We start from the raw sequence: 24,620 nt of genomic DNA on the forward strand, positions 1-24,620 counted from the left end.
GTGTATGCCTTGCCATGAATGTTGATGTATATAGGAATTGTAATGGCAAGTAGTAGTGCGGATGCGGCAATGACCTCCACGCGTCTTCAACAAATATATCTAAAAAGCTGAGATTGCGGCTTTATCACCCACACTTGTCGGCAACCTCCACGCGTCTTCAACTTTGTCAGAGATCTTTTGACAAAGTTAAACGCTTTATCTGAAAAGCCGAGAGACATCCACGCGTCTTCAACTTTGTCAGAGATCTTTTGACAAAGTTGAACGCTTTATCTGAAAAGCCGAGATTGTGTCTGAAGAGTTGGCGAACTTTACGCAGGAAAATCCGGCTTTGAAGAGTGGTGTCTCTTCAATTCTGAATTGGTGATTGTGTTGCCTCTCCTTTTATAGAGGTGATCGATCACCTCTAACATGCACACTTTGAAAATTGCCCATTCGTGAAAATCGTCTCAGGCCCGTTGAGATTTTACTCCATCCAACCCTTCTCTTTTAACTTCTTGAAAAATGGCTAACCCATCTAACCCATCTAACATTTGCTTAGATTTGAGTCTTAGCAGTGATCCGGTCGCGCCGCGTCAGGGTAAGGTATGGTGCCCGTCTTTCTTATCTTCTAATGGCCCTCTTACAGGTGAAGACTCTGTGATGACGGATGCAACAACAGCTACGATAGTAGCTCGGAACCTTCTCACTCCTAAAGATAGTCAGCTGCTTTCAGGACCGTCCGATTAGTTGGCTATTCAAGAGTCCCTAGCTCTTAGTGTTCAGTGCGTGGGCTCTGTGTCCAACATGGGCCAACGCCTACTTGCTCGATCCCGTCAGGTTGAATCATTGATGGGAGAGGTGGAAAATCTCAAGCAAGAGATCAAACAGCTTAAGCACGAGAATAGAAGTTTGCACGTGCTTGCAAATAATTATTCGACAGGCATGAAGAGGAAGCTTGATGAGATGCAAGAATCTCAAGGTCGAATTCAAAGTGACCGTCAAAGGCTTGCGTCTTTCTTCCAGAGACACCTTTTTCCTGCGTCATCTAGCGTTCCACCAAGTATTGGGGCCTCGAATGATCTATCTTCGGTGCCTCCCGCTCCTATGCCTCCTGCTCCTATGCCTCCCGCTCCTATGCCTCCTGCTCCGATGCCTCCCGCTCCTAGAGTGTTGCCACGTAGTGGGGCTTCATGTTTTTTTTTTTTTTTTTTTTTTTTTTTTTTTTTTTGTACTCACTTGTAATTTCTCGGAAATCAATGAACATGCTTTGTTTTATTCAGTGTATTGGGTTGCCTCCCAAGTAGCGCTTTCTTTTACGTCTTGCAGCCGGATGAGACCTTCTTAGGCTCAATTGGAACCCACGGCATGGAATATATCTTTGAATGGAAGGTGATACTTGAATTGATCCGGTAAAGGTTTAAATTCAAGATTGGGTGCTTGAATCATCAACAACCTGTTAGTATAAAAGGAAATTGAAATTCGGGGAAGTGGCTTACCTATGTGCTCCAATAAGAACTCAAGGATAAACACATCTTCTTTGAACGTTTCAGGGACTTTGCACTCGGCCAGATGTGGTGTGAGGATTGGTCCTTGTCCTGTGTCATAAAATTCAACTTCTTTGGGGTTGTTTGCCTCAAGAACATCCTCTTTGACGAATTCTTGATATTCCATACTTTGCATCTTTGGAAGGGCTTCCAAGATGTCATTTTCACTTTCTTCTTCCTTGGAATTCATGAACCTGTAACGAATAGGGACATTGGGTGGAATGGGGTTTGAGAGAATTAAATTTGGAACAACCTTACCTGAATTGGATGGCGTAGGAGCAATAGGTGCCTGCGGGAAAGGTGTTTCCACCCTTGCCGTGTGTTGGGTGTGTTCCTGTTCCTCAAATTGCAATCTTTCATCTTCCTTGTGATTTGATTTTGATGGTTGAAGGTCCGTTCCAACCTCCTTGCCACTTCTTAACGTGATAGCATTGGTGGTTTCAAATCCTACCTTCGGATTTACAATGGTTGAACTAGGGAGTTTGCCTTGGTCACGAAATTGTCCTACGAACTCCGCTATCTGCCCAATTTGCTTCTCCAAGTTGTCCACCCTCTTGTCTTGGATTTGCCTCTCTTTGTTTTGAGTTTGGACTTCCAGCGTCAAAGTAGTAAGTAATTGAAAAATCTTATCATTATCACTTGAATTACCTACATTGCTTTGGGCAGGTTGTGGTGGCTGCATAGGTGTTGTATAGAACTCCTCATATGGTTGCCAATATTCTCCTTGTTGAGCCTCCTCGATTTGGTTTTGTGAGCCCTGCACCGAAGAAATTAATTCATTAAGAACTTTATCATAATCTATTAACAAACCTGAGTTTGGTTGGGCATATTGTATATGAGGTTATGGTGGCTGCATAGACGTTGAATAGAACTCCTCATATGGCTGCCAATAACCTTCTTGTTGAACATGTTGAGGTTCCCACCACATAGAGTTTGAATGATCACTCCAATCCGAATTGTAAGTATTGGAAAACACGTCGTTCCTTGATTGATTATGATCAAATGTACCAACTCTTTGCGTTTGTGACAAAAGAGAAGTAAGATTTGTTATTTGAGCTTGAATATTGGCAAGTGCCATGTCTTGCTTCTCTAGTACCTAAAATCAACAAAACAAAACAAAACACAAATAAAAAAAAAAAAAAAAACTTTAACAAAATAAAACTAAACAGAAAATAACAATCCAAGGGATTAGCAACTTTGCTAATCCCCGGCAACGGCGCCAAAATTTGATGCGAGAATTATACGCACTCAAATTAAACCCTCTTTTTGACAATTGTAGTATAGATATAAGTAGGGATCGTTCTACGCCGGGGATTAGGAGGGATTGCTAATCTAATGAAAATTGACTCAAAGATGTAAAAATATGTTTTAAAACACTTTAAATAGACTCACAAGACTCTTACTAACTTATATGACTCAAAACAAACTTTAAAGACTCAAGAGGACTCTTTTGGACAGATTTGGAACAAATAAGAAGGGGGGTTTTGATTTTGGACGAATTTAAAAGAAAACAAGTGACTTAAAACTTTAAAACACAGATTTTGGACGAAAATAAGAAAAACTAATGGATGATGGGATAGCCAAGGGATACTTCTCCACACATGATACTTTCTAACATAAATTGATTTCCAGTTGCTTTTCCGATAAACCATGAACCTCAACACCCCAGATTAACCGTGAATTGCACTAATTAACCCTCAGATTTTCCTAACGTTATTGAATTGGATGATTGCATACGACAACCCAAAACATTCCCCACAAGTCCCCTACATGATTGCATAATAGAGATACAAGCAAGAATCATTAAGTTCTATGAAAACCATAAGCATTGACGAAGCACTTGTTACTATGATTGCATGAAACTTATGCCAAGAATTTACTTAACATGATTGTGAAAACAACCTTAACTACTTGTGAATATTAGTTTGTGACGATTAGGTGAAACACCCTAATATTCTAGCTCCAAATTCAAGCATGCAAATTAAGTAGGCCTCCCTAATAAACATACAAGAATAAGTTATCTGTCAAACGGTTAAGTAAATTGCGTTCACAATTTATGAAATCACAACTGGACTTAATCAACTCATATTATAAATGTAATCATGGTTTCAAGGCATCCCTTAGCCATGGGGGGTTTAGTTCCTCATACGTACAAGACAAAGATAAGTAAATTTAATCATTGAATATCAAGGAGAGAAAACACCTAAAAATTCCAACAACTCAAACTTGAATTGTATGAACGTTTAGGCACTCTTCTCCTCCTCTTTGTTGTGGCACAAGGTCTAAGGATAGTGTTTTGGAGGGTATTTGTATATGGAATGGAAGAGGAGTGGTGCAAATGGAAGTGATGGTGTTTGGATTATGCACGGGTTAGGGGTTCTGGAATGGTAGGGAAGGCACGGCACAAAAGGGGATCCTCCCTTTGATGGTGAGGGAATGCATAGTTTTATAGGGAGAATGGGAGAATATGTGGCTGAAATAATGAAGGGAATGCATGTGAAAAAACAGCTAGGTTGGTTGGTGGAAAGCTGGAATTGCAAAAGGGGAATGCATGTGCATGGCAAGGTGTGGAGAAAGGGGTGAATGGCTGAATGTGGTGCAATGATGAAGGAATAATGTCATGGTGGCTGAAATGATGAAGTGGGATGGCTGGAATTGCAAGGGGAATGCATGTGGAATGACAGCTATGTTGCTTGGTGGAAAGCTGGAATTGCCAAGGTTATGCACGGGTTTGGCTTGTTTGGGTGCATGTGATGATTTATGTGGTGGGTTATGCACGGCAAGGCTGGAATGTGGTGCAATGATGAAGGAATAATGTCATGGTGGCTGAAATGATGAAGTGGGATGGCTGGAATTAGGGGTGAATGTGCACGGCAATGGTTGTGTAATATAGAAATGGGAGAAAATGGATGAATGATTAAGAGTGCATGTGGGTTATGGCTGAAATAGGTATGAGAAAGTAAGGTGTTTAAGTGTTTAAAATAGGGAACAAAGCCCTTCCTTGTATGGCAAGGAAGGGAGACACAAGGAAACACACGGCAATGCTTAAGGTTACAAGTTTTGTGACCTAGAATAGGTAGGAACCCTTGATATTGCTGAAACTTGGAGTCTTTAATTTCGTCCATTCCTTTTGCTCCAAACATAAGCTATCCATTCCAAGTCCAATTTTGCTCCAAAATGCATCTTTTTGCTTCCTTAGCCATATGAACCTAAAAACACACGAAAATGGCTTAAACTACTAAAACAACTATGAATTAACAATATAAATGCACGAAAACAAGCTAAGTAAGTCGCCTAAATGTGGTCTTATCAATCCTTCAAAGAAAGCTTCCGCTCAAGCAAAAAGATAGAGGGAGTTTGTTTTCCAAGAGAAGCAGAAGATTGTTTTCGTGTCGATCTAGTAGATGTAGTGGTTTTAAAAAAAATCAAAGTTGAGAAGCCCAGTGATCCTATGGAAGCTGCACTAGTTCATGCTGCTACTTCAAAGGATGAAAATAAACTTTTAGCGGAATGTGCTCTTTACTTGGATGCTTTTAAATCGGTTGCAAAGAGTGGACGGTTGGAGTTCAAAGACCTTGGACCTGCACCTTCAAAATCGTAGCCAAATATCATAGCTACACCTACCATTAATTTGAAACCATTACCATCACATTTAAAGTATGCTTACTTAGGAGCATCTGAAACTTTACGTATTATAATTTCTGAAAATTTGAGTGATATTGAAGAAGAAAAATGATTAAGAGTGTTAAGAAGGCATAGAATGGCAATTGGGTGGAGTATTGCTGGCATCAAAGGAATTAGTTTGTCAATTTGTATGCATCGGATCTTGTTGGAAGACAATTACAAGCCTTCAGTTGAGCATCAACGCAAATTAAATCCAAATATGAAGGAGGTGGTTCAAGCTGAGATTTTGAAGTTATTAGATGTTGGAATAATATATCCAATTTCAGACAGTAAATGGGTGAGTGCTTTGCATTTGGTACCAAAAGTAGGTGGAGTTACAGTGATGAAAAATGACAAGAATGAGTTAATTCCAACAAGGATTAAAATAGGATGGAGGGTATGCACTCGTTATAGGAAATTGAACAATGGGACTCGAAAAGATCATTTTCCTTTTCCTTTCATTGATTTGATGTTGGATAGACTTGCTGGATTTGCATACTATTGTTTTTTAGATGGGTATTCTGGTTATAATCAGATTCCAATTACACCGGAAGACCAAGAAAATATGACTTCACATGCCTTTTCAGTACTTCTGGTTATAATCAGATTCTAAACGCACTTGCTACTTTTCAAAGGTGCTTGATGAGTATTTTTTCTGACATGGTGGAGTGTTGCATTGAGGTATTCATGGATGACTTCTCAGTTTTGAGCTCATCGTTTGACTCTTGCCTGGATAATATGTCCTCGGTTTTGCAAAGAAGGGATTGTTTTGGGTCATAAAGTTTCAGTTGAAGGCATCGAGGTAAACAAGGCGAAAATTGAGACAATTTCGAAATTACCACTACCCACTTCCATCAAAGGAGTTCGAAGTTTCCTTGGTCATGCTGGCTTTTATCTTCGTTTTATTAAGGATTTCTCAAAAATTACAAAACCGTTATGTAACTTGCTTCTTAAAGAAGTGGAGTTTGTATTCGATTCATCATGTCTTGAGGCGTTTAATGTGTTGAAAATGAAGATCATGACAGCCCCTGTGATAGTTGCACCGGATTGGGAATTACCTTTTGAGATTATGTGTGATGCAAGTGACTACGCTGTTGGAGCAGTTTTCGATCAACGAAGAGACAAACTCCTGCATGTGATTTATTATGCTACTCGAACTCTCAATGACGCACAATTGAATTATGCCACTACCGAGAAAGAGCTTCTAGTCGTTGTCTTTGCTTTGGACAAATTATGTTCGTATCTCATTGGTTCAAAGGTAATTGTCTACACTGATGATTCAGCTTTGAAGTATTTATTATCCAAGAAAGATGCACAGCCTCGGTTGATTCGATAGGTGTTGTTACTACATGAGTTTGATTTAGAGATATGGGATAAAAATAAAAAATAAAAAAAAGGTCTGAAAATGTGGTGGTAGATCATCTTTCTTGAACTGTGCATCATGAACTTGACAACGACTTAGTTCCTATTTCCGAAACATTCCCTAATGAGCAGCTCTTTACCGTTAATTTTTAGTCACTCCTTAGTATGCAGATTATGTCAATTATTTAGTTAGTGATATCATGCCTCTTGATTTGACTTGGAAACAGAAGAAAAGATTCACTTATTTAGTCAAACATTACTATTGGGATAAGCCGTATTTGTGGAAGCATTTGTCCAGACCAATGTATAAGACGGTGTGTCCCGAATTACGAGATGGAGGAAATCTTGCGACATTGCCATTCTCTAGCATGTAGTGGTCATTTTGGAGCTACAAAGACTGCTGCCAAAGTACTACAATCTGGTTTTTGGTGGCCTACATTGTTTAAGGATGCCCATACTTTTGTTTCTGCATGTGATCACTACCAACGTGTTGGAAATATCTCAAGTAGACAACAAATGCCGTTGAATAATATTCTAGAAGTTGAACTTTTTGATGTATGGGGTATTGACTTCATGGGACCATTTCCATCGTTTTATGGCAATCAATACATCTTGTTAGCTATGTATTATGTTTCAAAATAGGTTGAAGCAATCGGTTTACCCACTAGTGATGCTAAGATTGTTGTTCATTTTCTCCGGAAGCATATTTTCACTCATTTTGGCACTCCCTGCGCCATTATTAGTGATGGAGGCAAGCACTTTTGTAATCGTCACATTAATGCTCTCTTAGCGAAATATGGAACCATGCATAAGGTTGCTACACCTTATCATCCACAAATTAATGGGCAGGTTGAGATTTCCAATCGAGAAATCAAGTAGATTTTAGAGAAGAATGTGGGACTTTCACACAAAGATTGGGCTGCAAAGTTGGATGATACGTTGTGGGCATATCAGACTGCATTCAAGACTTCAATTGGCATGTCTCCGTATCGATTGGTGTTTGGAAAAACGTGTCATCTACCTGTGGAATTGGAGCATAAAGCTTTATGGGCAGTGAAGAAGCTTAATTTTGAGATGGATGCAGCGGGAGAAAAGAGAGCTCTTCAATTGAACGAGATGGAAGAATTTCAGAATGATGCATATGGAAATGCTAAAATCTACAAGGAACGTACCAAAAAGTGGCATGATCAACACATTCTTTGTCGTGAGTTCTATATTGGTCAGCAAGTTCTTTTGTTTAATTCTCGGTTGAAACTCTTCCCTGGGAAGTTGTGAACACGATGGTCTAGTCCTTTTACAGTTGATCAGGTTTTTCCGTATGGAACAATTGAAATTCGTGATCATACAACGGATACTACTTTCAAAGTTAATGGACAACGGTTGAAGCCGTATCTTTCTGCCAATTTTGAGCAAAACACGAATGTTGTGACCCTTGCTTTTCACGAGTGATTGCCATGCCAAGTTGGGCCAAGGACTCTAAACTAAGCACTTGTTAGGAGGCAACCCAACCAGGTTCAGTCTTTCTTTTCCTTGTTAATTAGTTTTGCATTTTCTTCTTTCTTGCCCATACTACTCATTGTGCATCTTTTTGTTGTGATTTTACATTGAGGACAATGTTTAATTTAGGTTTGGGGGGGGAGACTAGTTTTTTTTGTTAGTTTGGTTTATTCATTTGAATTTTTGTTTTTAAGGTCAACAGTTAAGGTTTTTGTGTTCCAAGTTTAATAATATTGATTTCTTTACCCACGTGATGATTTGAACATGTTTGGTTTGTCATTTCAAATGTGTTTGGAGTGGTTTTGTTGTTATATGCCAAAGAAATTGCAAAATTGCACTTTGAGTTCATATTTTTGTCATAATCAACTTAGCTACCTAAATTAATTTTGGATATTTTTCAAGTTAATTTGATGATGCCAACATGTTTAGAATATTTCATATGATGTTTTGGAATAGGTTTGGGGGAGAAATTCGACCTACATTGTGAATTGGGATGTAACATCCGACATCAACCAACAAAAAGGGGGTGATGTGCCTTATATATACATGCCCACCTTCATATAGCACGAGGTCTTTTGGGAACTCACTGGCTTCAGATTGCATCAAAACTCTGAAGTTAAGCGAGTTCGGGCGAGAACAATCCTAGGATGGGTGACCCACTGAGAAGTTCTCGTGTGAGTTCCCAGAAACAAAACTGTGAGGGCGTGGTCGGGGCCCAAAGTGGACAATACCGTGCCACGGTAGAGTCGAGCCCGGGATGTGGTGGGGGCCCAGGCCTGGATGTGACATGGGAGGTTTAGAAGGTCAAAAAGTGAAAATAAACATATTTTTATCCTATGATGAAGGCAACAATTTTGGCTCAGAATTCATTATTTTTAAAGTCATTCCTTCTTCCATGATGCCCAAAAATACTTGTAATCTCTTCCTTTATCTCATTTTCTTCCATGCTTTCATGTACACATCTTTATGTGGTGAATTGTGTTTTAAAATTTAAAGGATGATTAGGAATTAAAATTTTGGGATTGGGTGTTAGAATTTGTTGGAAACAATAAGAGCTTGGAAACATAAGTTGTTAAGGTTATCACTTTAATCTATTAATGGCGATGTATATGTCTTGCTAAATTTTTCTTCCTTTGCTAAAGGGTTCCCTAGAAGGTTTTTGCATCACATTCTTTTTGCCATTCATTTTGCCATGTCTCAAGTATTTTGGTGGACAAACTATCCATGTTTCGATGATGTAGAGAAATAGTGGAGACTACCCATGTGAGTTGTTGAGCCTATGCTTTTCTTGAGGGTTTATTTGTTTCTACTCTCAAACACTTTTCAATTTCCTTCTTTAAATTTTATGATCTCATTAACATTATTTTGCATTGGGTGCTAAAGAACTTCAATATATTGATAGGAGCATATTTATGTGACTTAGTTCGCTTGTTTTCTTGCATTTACATAGTTAGTTTCTATTTATTATAGTGTTTTAAGCTATTTTCGTGTGTTTGTAGGTTCTAATGGCAAAAAAGGCAAGAAAGTGCATTTTGGAGCTATTTGGAGCAGTTTTGGGCTTGGAATGGATAGCTTGCATATGGAGCAAGGTGGATGGACGAATTTGAAGTCAAAAAAGGCTAGGAACATGCTACAAATCTAAAGAAACAAGTTTAAGACAAAGAAGATAAGGAAAGAGTAAGAAACATGGAACATTATCCAAACAACCTTATCTTATCCAAACCTTATCTTATCTTATCCTAACCTAATCTTGTTCCACCTTAATTCCAGCAGCAAAGAGGACTCCATTTCACATTAAATCACCTAAATATCTGGTCCTAGAAGCCTTATTTTCGTGCCCTAAGTTTGTGCCACATATCTTATCCCTTGTCCTTCTAGAAACCTGTCACAATACCCTATTCTAGAAGCCCTAAGGATCTGCCGCACCCACTCCTTATTCTCCTTGGTTTCTGCCATGTAACTAATCCTTTTTCCAATACAAATCTGCCATGAAACCCTAGCCCTATATATAGACATATATGCCGCACCACATAGGGGGGACTTTTAGAAAGAAATCAGAAAATTCAAAGGTGTGCCGTAGCAAGGAGAAGGAAGGAAGGGAGAAGCCTTTGTGCCGTGCCTATGCCCAAGCTTTTGGGAGCGTTGGAACATCTCAGGGATGTCTTCTATCCTTGTTTTAGTTTTACAATTATGTTGATTTTGTTGTTAATTTCTATAATTATGTGGAACTAATTTCTTTATAGTTGGAGGTGAATTCGAAGCCATGATTATATGTTTTATATGAATTGATTACATCCAGTTATTGTTTCTTAAGTCTTGAATGTGATTTGCTTATCTGAGTTATCAAAACTTGTTTATGTATGTTGATTGAGGGTGGACACTTAATTTTCATGCATGAATTTGATGCTAGAGTATAAGGGAGTTTCACCTAATCGTTATGAACTTATATTCACAAGTAGTGGAAGTCATTAGTCATGATTGTGTTAAGTAAATCCTTGGTATGAGTATCATGCTTTTCATAGTTACAAATGCCTCGTCAATGCTTATGGTTTTCAAAGAACTTAATGACCTTTGATATGTCTTTCTATCATGCTTTTCATAGTTAGGGAACTTGATAAGGATAATTTGGTTGTGATGCGTATCCCGTCCAATTCAATGAGTTAAGGAAAACCTGAAAGTTAATTTGTGTTTTTCATAGTTAAATTGGGGCATTGTCATTCATAGTCTAAAGCAATAATAACTGGAAATTGGTTTGTATGCATATATCATGTGTGGAGAAGGACCCTCTAACTAGCATTTCACCCTTTTCAATTCACCAAATTCGTTTTTATAAAAGTGTTTTATGCAAAGTTTCTGTTTGAACTTTTAAATTCGTCAAAAACATTCCCCTTTTCATTGAGTCTTGTTATTTGAGTCAAAATCTCTTTTCTCTTAGTCTCTTGAGTCAAGTTAATTCTTATTTTCGTCAAAATCACTTGTTAGGTCTAGAATTGAGTCTTTTTGATTGTTTGTTGCTGTTTTGAGTGTTTTGAGTCAGTTTTGAGTCTATAGAGTCTAATTTATTGTTTTTAAGTCTTATTTGTGTTGATTAGCATCCCTAGTTAATCCTCGGTCTAGAACGATCCCTACGTACATATATACTACAATTGTCAACAATAGGGTTTAATTTGTGTGGCAAATTAATTTTCACATCAAATTTTGGCGTCGCTGCCGGGGATTAATAAAATTGCTAATCCCTCTGTTTTTTTATTTTACTTTTGATATTTGATTTTGTTTTCTTTCTTTGATTTTAGGTACTAGAGAAGCAAGACATGACAATTGCTAGTGTTCAAACTCAAATTGTGAATCTTACTTCTCAGTTGTCGTAGTATATGGAAAGGACCACAATGCAAAGTGTCCCTACATTTGGTGTGTCCTATAGGTAAGGATATCAAATTCATCAACATCCTTAATTAACTGAGAATGGAGGTGCCTGGGGTTATCAAGGCTATAATCAATCAAGGAACAACTTGTTTTCCAACACTTACTATTCAGATTGGAGAGATTGTACAAATTTTATGTGGAGGGAACCTCAACAAGTTTAACAAGAAGATATTGGCAGCCATTTGAGGAGTTTTATTCAAGACCTATGCAGCCACCACAGCATTCCCCACAACAATCTGCCCAACCAAAAATAGGTTCATCCATGGATAATGATCAAAGTGTTCAATTATTAACCACTTTGGCGCAGGGAGTCCAAAATCAAACCCAAGCAATGCAAAATCAAGCCAAAAAGGTGGATGAATTGGAGAAGCAAATGGGGCAGATTTCAGAGTTCCTTGGGCAGTTTCGAGAACAAGGCAAACTTCCTAGTTCAACCGTTGTGAATCCAAAGGGGGGCTTTGAAACCGCCAAGGCCATTATGTTGAGAAGTGGCAAGGAGCTTGGAAGTCACCCAAAACCATCCAAACAAGGCCTTAACGAGGAGAAAAAGTTGCTGCAAGAAGAAGAACAGGAAGCAAGGGGCCACGGCAAGGGAAGACCAATCCTTGCCGCAGCCCTCTAAAGCCTTAAAACCATCCCAAACCACCAAGGCAAGTCCAAATTTGAATTTTTCTAGTTCTATTCCACTAAATGTGCCCTTTCCTAGCAGGTTTATGCAATCTAAGAAAGAGGAGGATGAAAAAGACATTCTGGAGACCTTTAGGAAGGTGCATGTCAATATGCCGCTCCTTGATGCTATAAAGCAAATCCCGAAGTACGCTAAGTTTTTGAAAAAGCTTTGTATAGCAAGGAAACGAATTCAGGAGAAAGAGGTGGTACATGTAAGTGAGAATGTCTCTGCAATGTTGCAAAGAAAGCTGCCACCTAAATGCAAAGATCCAGGTAGTTTCACTATCCCTTGTGTAATTGGTAATACAAGGTTTGAACATGCTATGCTAGATTTAGGTGCATCAATTAATGTCATGCCATATTCTATTTATGCATCTTTGAATCTAAGAGAGCTTAAAAATGATGGTGTTATTATTCAATTAGCCGATCGATCTAATACATACCCGAGAGGAGTTTTGGAAGATGTTTTGGTGTAGGTAGACCACTTGATTTTTCCTGCAGATTTCTATGTGCTTGACATGGAGGATTTAGCCGACTCTCCACCATTGCAAATCTTACTTGGATGACCTTTCATGAAAACAGCCCACACCACCAAGATTGACGTGGCCAAGGGAGCCTTAACTATGGAGTTTGGTGGCGATATGATTAACTTTAAAGTTTCTGAATCTATTGAGAATCCTAATGATGTTCGTTCTTGTTTTGCCATTGGTGTAATTAAAAATATAGGGCAGGAACGTTCAACACCAATCAAGAAGGATGCATCTAGAACCACTATCGAAGAAGGAATTGGAGTGGCTGCCCTAAACACACCCAATTTGGCCGAAAGCAGCCATAGTAAAATTGTTGACAGTGCTGCCACTTTTGAGCCTCCATCACAATATGTTTGTAAGTCTCTGATGTGAAAATTAACTTGACACACAAATTAAACCCTATTTGTGACAATTGTAGTATATACGCAAGTAGGGATCGTTCTAACTGGGGATTAACTAGGGATGCTAATCTACTCTAAACTGACTTAAAGACACAAAACTAAACTGAAAAACACTTAACTAGACCTATATGATTCAAAACAAATTAAAAAGACTCAAAACAGCACAAAACAATCAAATAGACTCAAATTAGACTCTAAAGGGTGATTTGGACAAAATTTAACTAACTTAGACTCAAAACACTAATTTGGACAGATTCAAACACTTTTCTAACTAATCTAACACACTTAATAAAATGGGGAATTGATTTGGACGAAATTAATTACATTGGGCAGATTGTAAACTAAACAGATTAGGCACTAAATTAGGTGAATTCAATGGGAAAAACACTAGTTAGTGATGTGGTAAATAATAGCACTCAAATTAAACCCTCTTTTTGACAATTGTAGTATAGATATAAGTAGGGATCGTTCTAGGCCGGGGATTAGGAGGGATTGCTAATCTAATGAAAACTAACTCAAAGATAGAAAAATTTGCTTAAAAACGCTTAAACAAACTCAAAGACTCTTAACTAAACTTATATGACTCAAAACAATGCAAAACAATAAAAAAGACTCAATTTAGACTCGAGGACTTAATTCGGACGAAAATAGAATTGGTTTTGACTCAAAAGACTCAAAAACACTCTTTAGGACAGATTTGAAACAATTAAGTAAAGGGGATTGGGTTTTGGACGAATTTAAGAGAAAAACAAGTAACTAAAAGACTTAGAAGAGATTTGGACGAATTTGGGAAAACCAACGGATGATTAGATAGCTAGAGGATACTTTTCCACACATGATACATTCAAACACAAGTTGATTTCCAGTTGCTTTTCCGATAAACCATGAACCTCAACACCCCAGATTAACCGCGACATCACTAATTAACCCTCAGATTTTCCTTAAGTTATTGGATTGGATGACATCATACGACAACCCAAAGCATTCCTCAAAAGTTCCCTACATGACATCATAATAGAGATACAATCAAAGATCATTACGTTCAATGAAAATCATAAGTATTGACAAAAGCACTTGTAACTATGACCTCATGATACTCATGCTAGGAATTTACTTAACATGATTGTGAAAACAACCTTAACTACTTGTGAATATAAGTTTGTGACGATTATGTGAAACTCCCTTATATTCTAGCACCAAATTCATGCATGCAAATTAAGTAGGCCTCCCTAATCAACATACAAGAATAAGTTATCCATCAAACGGTTAAGTAAATTGCATTCACACTTTATGAAATCACAACTGGAATTAATCAAGTCATATCGTAAATGTAATCATGGTTTCAAAGCCTCCCCTAGCTAAAACGAGTTTAGCCTTTCATGTTCACAACAAAACAAACGAAAATTGAATTAAACATTGAAAACAAAAGATAGATTACACCTAAAAACGCTTCAACACTCCAACTTGAATGCACAAACGTCCAAGGCTTCTTCTTCTTCTACTCTTCCTTGCAAGGTTGCGGCACAAGAGTTCTAGGGTGGTTGTTGGATGGATTTCTGGGTTGTGAATGGATTTAGGTTGGTAGAGTGGTGCGGCAAAGGTTGGGGATGGTGTATGGATGTTTAGGTGGAGGTATGGAAGTGTATGAATGGTGGAAGAAGGGTTGAAGGCTGCGGCAAAGCTTAGGAAGAAAGGATGAAGGATGGTAGATTGTGTGGGTCAGTGATTAGGGTTGAATGAGGGGTGCGGCTTTGGTATTTATTTGAGAGCAAGAATCCTAAGGTTTATTACATACTTTAGGAAAGGATTTCACCCCAAATCCATAAGGAAAAGGAGATATGAAATCAAAAATCAAAGGGAAGAAAGGAAAGGTTACTTGCGGCAAAGGTTTGAATGAAAAGGAATGTGATTTAATGCTGAATTTAGGCAAGGATTCGGGATGGAAAAGGTATGTAAAGGAATGTGGTTTTATGACATAGAATAGGAAACAAGGACCTCCCTTGCACGGCAAGGAAGGGAAAGTTTATGGGGTGCACGGCAAGGATTGTTAAGTTGCAAGGAAGGCTTGGTTTGTGTCCCAAAATGCATAGGAGTCTTCAATGTTGCTGAAACATGAGGTCTTTTGGGATTAGGAAAGGTTAAACCAAAATAGGAAACCATGGCTTAACTTTCCTACTTCAAATAGGAAACCTTCTTTGACTAGGAATCCTCTTGTGATTAGGAATCCTAACACCTTTAGGTCTTCAATTTCGTCCATTCCTTTTGCTCCAAGCATATGCTATTCATTCCAAGTCCAATTTTGCTCCAAAATGCTCCAAAATGCACCTTTTTGCTTCCTTAGCCATATGAACCTAAAAACACACGAAAATAGCTTAAACTACTAAAATAACTATGAACTAATAACATAAATGTATGAAAACAAGCTAACTAAGTCGCCTAAATATGCTCCTATCAAATTCCCCCACACTTAGCTTTTGCTAGTCCTCGAGCAAAACAAAATAAAAGAAACATCAAACAAAACAAAACACATTCTAAACCTTCCAACATGTACCTCAGGGATTTTCAACGAACATGACACATTAAAGAACATCATTCCCACGGTTTTTGGCTTTCTTTACACTTTAGGAAACACTTAACCATAGTTACCACTTACTAGTTCACATTTAATCAATTAAAACAACATTTTGAATGTAGTAACATGCCTTAGAGAATTCCCTCAATTCCTCACTAGAATGCTTCTCTATTTTCACACAAATTTTCTAACTACACACCCTACACTAGGTATATGTGAGGAGATTGATTTAAACATGAAGACTAACACTCACATATGTTATAACAAAGAAAGCATTTTCTGGATTTACGACAATGACATGTATATGATCTCATGAATGGAATGCTACTACTTACAACGAGAACCAGTGATTCCATATGCTCATACCAAATTCAAACTCCACATATTGAACACATAACATCAAGATAGAAGTTGAGGGTTGCAACAGGGGTTAAGGGTATTGGCTAACAAAGAAAGGTAAAGGATAAATGAAGGTTCTTAAAGCAAGAGGAAGCAAAGTAATGAAATTGACACTTAAACTCACTTTTGATGGTAGAAATTAACTTTTAAACACAAAAGAAGACTCTTGCAACATTTATGGTCAAATTCACTCTTTTGGACCCTTCCTTCAACAACCAATACTTGTGGGTTCCTTCTCACTTATTTTTCAACTTTTTTCTTTCTTTTCACCACTTTTCTGTTTTATTTTTATTTTTCCACGAATTTTTTTTTCTTTATTTTCTTCTTTGCCGTGCCCTATTACCTTCCCCAACGCTGTTTTCTACAATATGTTGCTCAAAAGGAATTCATTCTAAGTCATGCTTCACTATCCTTTAAGAACAAGGGTATGGAAAGTCCTAATCTAGGCTAGGTGAGGATAATGTGGCTAACAAAGAAAATAGGCTTGATACAAAAGTCCTACAAAAAGATATGCAAAAGGGTTAGGCTCTTTGGCTTTGGCTTAACTAAACAACTTCATCTTATTGTATGTTATGCAATCAATATCATGCTTTGAATGAAATGGGCATGAGTTCTAGTATTTGGAACTATAATGAAATGCATTCCACGTAGCAACCAAGCAAAGAATGATGAGATCATGCAACGACTTTAGAAAACAAGAAATCACAAACTTATACTCTCCAAAGAACGTTAGAAGCTCAAGTCTCTCAAGGATGTAGCGTTAGTTTGAGTTCCTTCCTTCAAGCATATTACAAAAACTGATTTTCTCTTTGTAATTTCATGTGAATTCGTAAACTATAACCATAACCAAGCATAAACCAAAGCGTAAATCAAACTTCCATCCATGTTTACAACATTCTTTAATAGTCATGCAATTAAAAACCAAATCCTCATCATTGTCTTGGAAGGTACCCTAAGACACAAACAAACACACAAAAACAACTTTAAAACAACTCTTTTTGGGTTTTTCAAAACTATTTTGCAATCTTTTTGTAAATTTTCGGATTTTCTGATCCACACACATGAAAACACTTCAAAACACACTAAAAACACTTAAAAACAGTGAGAAACAACATTATAAATGATAGGTGATAAAATCCCACAAAAAACATGCAAAAACAACTTGTTTACCCCCCCCCCCCCACAGTTAAATCAAACATTGTCCTCAATGTTTCGAACAAAGACTCACATTCAAACAAGGAACAAAAATTAATGAACTTGACAAAATAAAAACAATAAAGAGAGAGAGAGAGTTAGGAACGCAAATCTGATTTGGTGGAATGGATTGTTGAATTGCCCAAATCCTCTCTAGTTGAATGCATGGGTTGCCTCCTAAGAAGCGCTTGGTTTAACGTCTTGTAGCCGGATGAACGTTCTTCTTAGCCTCAAGTAGAGCCCACGGCTTGGAGGGTGACATCCTCCACAACCTGCCCTTCAATATTTGCATAATAGGGCTTCAAACGATGCCCATTCACCTCGAATTCTTGGCCATTCCTCAAGCTTTGGATTTGAATTGCACCATATGGAAAAACATTAGTAACAACAAAGGGGCCAATCCACTTAGAACGTAACTTACCAGGAAATAAACGAAGGCGAGAATTAAAAAGTAAAACTTTTTGCCCTATGGAGAATGTTTTGCTACAGATCATCTTGTCATGGAAAGCCTTGGTCTTCTCCTTGGAAATGCAAGCATTCTCATATGCTTCAAGCCTAATCTCTTCAAGTTCATTTAATTGAAGCTTCCTATGAATTCCAGCCGCATCTATGTCCATGTTGAATGTCTTGATCGCCCAATGTGCCTTGTGTTCTAACTCCACAGGGAGATGGCATAGTTTGCCATAGACTAGCCGAAATGGTGACATCCCTATGGGTGTTTTGTAGGCCGTTCGACAAGCCCACAATGCATCCTCCAAACGCAAGCTCCAATTTTTTCTTGTTGGCCCAACGGTCTTCTCCAAGATTTGCTTAATTTCTCGATTAGACACCTCAGCTTGGCCATTGGTTTGAGGATGATAAGGTGTGGAAACCTTATGTGTGACTTGATATTTCTTGAGCAACGCCTCGATGGTACGATTGCAAAAATGAGACCCTCCATCACTCATAAGCACTCTAGGCATCCCAAATCTAGCAAAGATGTTAGTTTTGATAAAATCTGCAACAACTCTAGAATCATTAGTACGGGTGGCCTTGGCTTCCACCCATTTTGAGACATAATCAACCGCAAGCAAAATATACATGAAACCAAACGAAGAAAGGAAAGGACCCATGAAATCAATGCCCCAAACATCAAAAATTTCAACATTAAAGATGGGTGTTTGCGGCATTTGGTCCTAGGGTTAATTAGATTAGGGTTACACTTAGCAAATTTTATGGATTAGGGCCCTAGGGTTCGGCACAAGTAAGTTAAATCCACTTAGGAGAGGGTTTAGCCCAATTAGTTTCATAAAAGGATTTGTGTAACCCAAATCCACAAGGAATGAGGCCTAACAAATCAGAATCCAAAAGGAAAAAGGTTTAGGAAATTCGTCCAAAATTGGGCCTTCTAGAAACTAGGTGTTTTGTGGCTGATTTTGGGTTTTCTAGAAGAGATAAAAGGGGGAAGGGTGTGGCACCCTTTTAGGGTTAGATAAGGCTTCTAGAAATTAGGTTTGTAGGTCAACTTGCAGCTAGGATTAAGGTGGAACAAGATTAGGTTAGGATAAGATAGGATAAGGTTGGATAAGGTTAGATAAGGTTTTGGATAATGTTTCCTCTTTTGAGCTGATTCCTTATCCTCTTTGTCTTGACTTTAATTTCTTCCTCTTCTTATCAGATTCCTAGCCTTTTGAACTCCAAATTCGTCCATCCATCTTGGCCCATACATGTGCTATCCATTTAGTGGCCAAAACTACTCCAAATTGCACTTTCTTGGTACCTTAACCCTTTGGACCTACAAACACATGAAAATGAGTTGTAATACGACATTAACTAGGAAATAATAACACAAATGCACAAGAATAAGCTAGCTAAGTCACCTAAATATGCTCCTATCAGTATTACCACGTTTTGCCACTCGAAATTTTTTTACAGCCGTTATAAATAGGAAAAAGTTAAAGAGATAACCTTTGTTAGGGACATGAGCGAAGCAGGTGCAAAGTATCACACCGTTTGTTTTCGTAACTATAACGCAAAAGGTTGTAGGTAAAGAAAGAAAAGAGGGGATATTGTTATTATTGCTTTCACTTATTTTCTTTTATGTGTGCTGTGATCACACATGGAATGATCTTTATATAGAGCCACATCAATAAAGATTTACAAAAGCAAAATGAGTACCTTTTGTAAAACCTCATACAACAACAACAAGGCTACTATTCTAAGGTCTTCCTCACCTTTCGCTAAAAACATATGGCCATTCACTCCCACAACTTTTACAACACTCTCCCTTGGATGACCACATATCAACATCAGTTGCCTTGTTAAAACCTTGCTCGAAAAAACCCAACGGGAAAAAAACGTAGCAAAGGAAAAAGAGTACAACTGTGCTTAGATTGTTGATGTAGTGTTAAGTATGCCTAGGCTGCCTTTTTAAAACCTTCATAGGAAAAACCCAGTGGGAAAAATTCCTAGTTGAAGGAAAAGAGTACAATAGGCATGTATCATGGATGCTCCCTGATTCCCCATTCTTCAAATTTAACTAATTGGTGAGCCGACGTAATCCAATACTATCCACTAGCTTCTAAAACATGCACTTTGGTAGAGACTTGGTGAATAAGTCTGCCAAATTTTCATTGGAATGGATTTGTCTGACTTCAATAACTTTAGTCTTTTGAAGCTCATGTGCACTGAAAAACTTTGGAGATATGTGTTTAGTCTTATCGCCCTTGATGAATCCTTCTTTCATTTAGGCAACACACACTGCATTATCTTCATGAATGATAGTTGGAGTGTCTATCTTTGAAGTTAAACCATATGAATTGCAAATGTGATGGATCATTGATCTTAACTAAGAACATTCACGACTTACTTTACGTAAAGCAAGTATTTTTAAGTGATTGGAAAATGTAGAAACTAATGTTTGCTTTGTTAAGAGCTATAACATCGTCGTATCTCCATTAGTGAACAAATATCCAGTTTGTGAGTGGGCTTTATGCCGATCAAAGAAAACCAGCATCTGTACATCCAACAAGGCTCTGGTCATTTATGGAATTTCTTTAAGTAGAAAAGACCCATGTCTGTTGTTCCAAGAAGGTATCGTAAAACATCTTTGACTCCCGTCCAATGATGAATTGTTGGAGCAGAGCTATGCCTTGCTAACAAGTTGATTGAAAAAGCTATATTTGGTCTAGGACATTGTGCCAAATACAATAAAGCACCTATTGCACTCAAATATGGTACTTTTGGATCAAAGACCATTTTATTATCTTCTTTTGGACAAAATGGATCTTTCTTAATGTCCAGAGAACGAACGACCATTGGCGTGCTGAACAGATAAGCCTTGTCCATGCCAAATCACTTCAGGATTTTTTCAATGTAAGCTAATTGATGGACCAAAATTCCATTAGCACAATGCTCGATCTGCAGACCGAGACAATATTTTGTTTTTCCAAGGTCTTTCATTTCAAATTCGCTTTTCAAATATTCAACAGTTTTATTGAGCTCTTCAGGGGTTCCAACTAAGTTCATATCATCGACATACACTGCCACTATAGCAAATCTAGAATTTGATTTCTTAATGAATCAAACAGTTAAGTAAATTGCATTCACAATTTATGAAATCACAACTGGAATTTATCAACTCATATTATGAACGTAATCATGGTTTCAAAGCATCCCTAGGCTAAAACGAGTTTAGCCTCTCATGTTCATAACAAAACAAAGGAAAATAGAATTAAACATTCAAAACAAAAGATAGATTACACCTAAAAACGTTCAACACTCCAACTTGAATGCACAAACGTCCAAGGCTTCGTCTTCCTTCTCTTCTTCCTTGCTAAGTCACGGCACAAGAGTCTAGGGTGGTTTTGTGGATGAATTTCTGGGTTTTGAATGGATTTAGAAGGGTCGTGTGGTGCGGCAAGGGTTTAGGTTGGGGTATGGAGGCTTGGATGAAGGTTTAGAAGTAGGGGAATGGTGAAAGGTTGGATGGAAGGCTGCAACAAAGGATAGATTTCTGAATGAATGAAGGCAGGTTGTGTGGAAGGGTGATTAGGTTTAATAAGGGTGCGGCATAGGGGTTTTTATAAGGAAGCAAGAATCCTAAGGCTTTATTACTTAGTTTAGGAAAAGAATTGATAGGAGCATATTCATGCGACTTAAATGGCTTGTTCTCGTGCATTTACGTTATGTTTCTTTAGTTATTTTAGTACTTTAAGCTATTTTCGTGTGTTTGTAGGTCCAAAGGGCTAAAGGAGCAAAAAGATGCATTTTGGAGACTTTTGGAGCACTTTTGGGCTAAGGATGGATAGCTTATGCTTGGAGCCAAAGTGTTGGACGAAATTGAAGACCTAATTGAAGACCAAAGTGTTGGAACCTTGTTCCCTTTAGTTCTAGGACATTTAAACCTTTCCTATATCCATTGCACATGCATTCCTTTAATCCACATGCATCTCCATAAATCATCCAACACACTTTCTCTCCCAAAAACCGTACACACCATTCACCCTAGATTCTAATCAGCCATTCACCAAAACCATTTCCCTTTGTGCCGTGCACATGCATACACACTTCATTTCAGCCACATGCAACCATTAAACATTCAATCATCTCACTCCACTTAATGCCGTGAGTTCCCATCAGATTTCCAACCTAATTCACATGCATTCCATCCTTTAATTCACCCACATGCACTCATAATCATTCACACCTTGCATTCACATGCATTTCCAACCTAATCACTCACCCACACAATCTGCCATCATTCACACAAACACCATCATTGCCGTGCATCCCATTCCATCTCCCATTTCAGATTTCATTCCATTCATTCCAGCCAAGCCACATGCACTCCCTTTAATTAATTCATCCTAGTTGTCAAAGCACATGCACATTCACCCTAATCATTCACATAGCTTTAATTCACATGCAAACACATTGCATTACCATTCACCACCAGAAAATCACCATCATTGCCGTGAGTTTCATACACTTTCCAGCCATTCCACATGCCATTGTCATTCCACTTCATTTCACCTTGCATTTTCAGATTATTCCTTCATCATTGCACCACACATGCAGCCACATAGTCATTGCACATGCTTTCACATTCAATTTCAGCTTTCCAACCTAGCCACATCCACATGCATTCACTCATAATCATTCACCATCATTGCAGCCACATTTCCACCCACTTCCTAGCTGTCATGTTCCCTCTTATTTACCTATAAATAAGCATCCATTTCAGCCACAACATCATCTCATTCCATTCACAACACAACACACCACAAACACTTCCATTCCTTCTCTTTGCCGTGAGTTATTCTCCCTTAGAATCCAAATACCATTCCTCATCCATTTTCACCACTCCCCAAACCATTCACACCATCAAACTATCCTTAGACCTTGTGCTACAACGAAGAGGAAGATAAGAGGGCCTAAACGTTTATACAATTCAAGTTTGAGTTGTTGGAATGTTTAGGTGTTTCTTTGATTTCAATGTTTAATTTCAATACTCTTTGTTTTGTACGAATGAGGAATGGAAGAGAAGAGGGCCTAAACGTTCATACAATTCAAGTTTGAGTTGTTGGAATGTTTAGGTGTTTCTTTGATTCTCTTTGTTTTGTATCATGAGGAACTAAACCCCCCTTGGCTAGGGGGGGATTCAAAATATATGTTTATGCTTGTGTTTTGATTTGATTACTTCTAATTGCATTTCATAAGTCGTGGATTCAATTTGTTTAACTGTTTGATTGATAACTTATTTATGTATGTTTATTGAGAGTGCACGCTTAATTTTCATGCATGAATATGACGCTAGAATATAAGTGAGTTTCACCTAATAGTTACGAACTTATATTCACAAGTAGTGGAGGTTGCTTATAAACAATCGCGTTAAACGAATTCTTGGCATAAGTTTCATGCAATCATAGTAACGAATGCCTCGTCAACACTTATAATTTTCATAGAGCGTAATGATTCTTGCTTGTATCTCTATTATGCAATCATGTAGGGGACTTGTGGGAAATGTTTTGGGTTGTCGTATGCAATCATCCAATTCAATAACGTTAGGAAGATTTGAAGGTTAATTTAAGCGGACCTAATTAACCCGGGGTGATGAGTTTCATAATTTATTGAAATGCAATTGGAAATCTTTTTATTATGCAAGTGTAACATGTGTGGAGATGAACCCCTTGGCTAGCATCCATTCATTCCAATTCATCCATTTCATATTTACATTCTGTTTTAATTGCAATTTGTTCATTTAGTTTAATTTCGTCAAACCCTAAATCCCCCTCTACTTTATTGTCAAATTAGTTAGAAATCAATTTAGTTTGTGTTTTTAAGAGTCTTGAGTCAAGTTACAACTTAAATTCGTCCAAAATTGGGTTTAAGGTCAGAAACTGCCTAGTTAGTGTTTTTAGGCAGTTTTGAGTCTTTTGAACTTGTTTTGAGTCCTTTGAGTCTTTGTATTGTCCAAATTAGTTAGAAAGTGTCTTAGTTTGTGTTTTTAAGAGTCTTGAGTCAAGTTACAACTTAAATTTGTCCAAAATTGGGTTTAAGGTCAGAAACTGCCTAGTTAGTGTTTTTAGGCAGTTTTGAGTCTTTTGAACTTGTTTTGAGTCCTTTGAGTCTTTGTATTGTCCAAATTAGTTTAGTGTTAAAGTGTCTTAGTTTGTGTTTCTAAGTGTTTTGATTCAAGTTATTACCCAAATTCGTCCAAAGTACTCAAAGTACTCAAAACTGCCCAGAAAGTGTTTTTAAGGCAGTTTTGAGTGTTTTGGTGCTGTTTTGAGTCTTTTGGTTTGTTTTGGTGTTTTAAAGTTTAGTTTTGCATTCTTTGAGTCTAGTATAGTGTTTTATATTGTGTTTTTACGTTTTTGAGTCAGTTTCCAAGTGATTTTGCAATCCCTCCTAATCCCCGGTTAAGAACGATCCCTACTTATACTTATACTACAATTGATAAAAAGAGGGTTTAATTTGTGTGCGTATAATTCTCGCATCAAATTTTGGCGCCGTTGCCGGGGATCGAACCCGGGTCACCCGCGTGACAGGCGGGAATACTTACCACTATACTACAACGACGCGAGAATTATACGCACACAAATTAAACCCTCTTTTTGACAATTGTAGAATAGATATAAGTAGGGATCGTTCTTAACCGGGGATTAGGAGGGATTGCTAAACACTTGGAAACTGACTTAAAAACTCAAAAACAAAGTTTAAAACACTAAACTTGACTCAAAGAATGCAAAACTAAAAGTTAAAACACTTAAACAAACCTAAAACCCAAAACAGCAACTAGAAGACTCAAAACTGCCTAAAAACCACTTTCTGGGCAGTTTTGAGCACCTACACTAATTTGGACGAAATTGGATGAAAACTTGAATCAAAATACTTAGAAACACAA

The 24,620-nt window shown here is 37.8% G+C and overlaps 1 non-coding gene across 1 annotated transcript; it reads right to left on the reverse strand.

Moving 5' to 3' along the window:
- Positions 1–24,223: 24,223 nt before the first annotated feature.
- On the reverse strand, positions 24,224–24,295 carry TRNAD-GUC. Its single transcript has one exon. It is a non-coding gene; the product is annotated as a tRNA-Asp (tRNA).
- Positions 24,296–24,620: the final 325 nt, after the last annotated feature.

This window comes from the organism of the source record quoted next, unplaced genomic scaffold (genome assembly GCF_019419815.1).
Source record: "Pyrus x bretschneideri cultivar Hongxiangsu unplaced genomic scaffold, Pyrus_bretschneideri_v1 Contig124, whole genome shotgun sequence".
Lineage (NCBI taxonomy): Eukaryota > Viridiplantae > Streptophyta > Magnoliopsida > Rosales > Rosaceae > Pyrus > Pyrus x bretschneideri.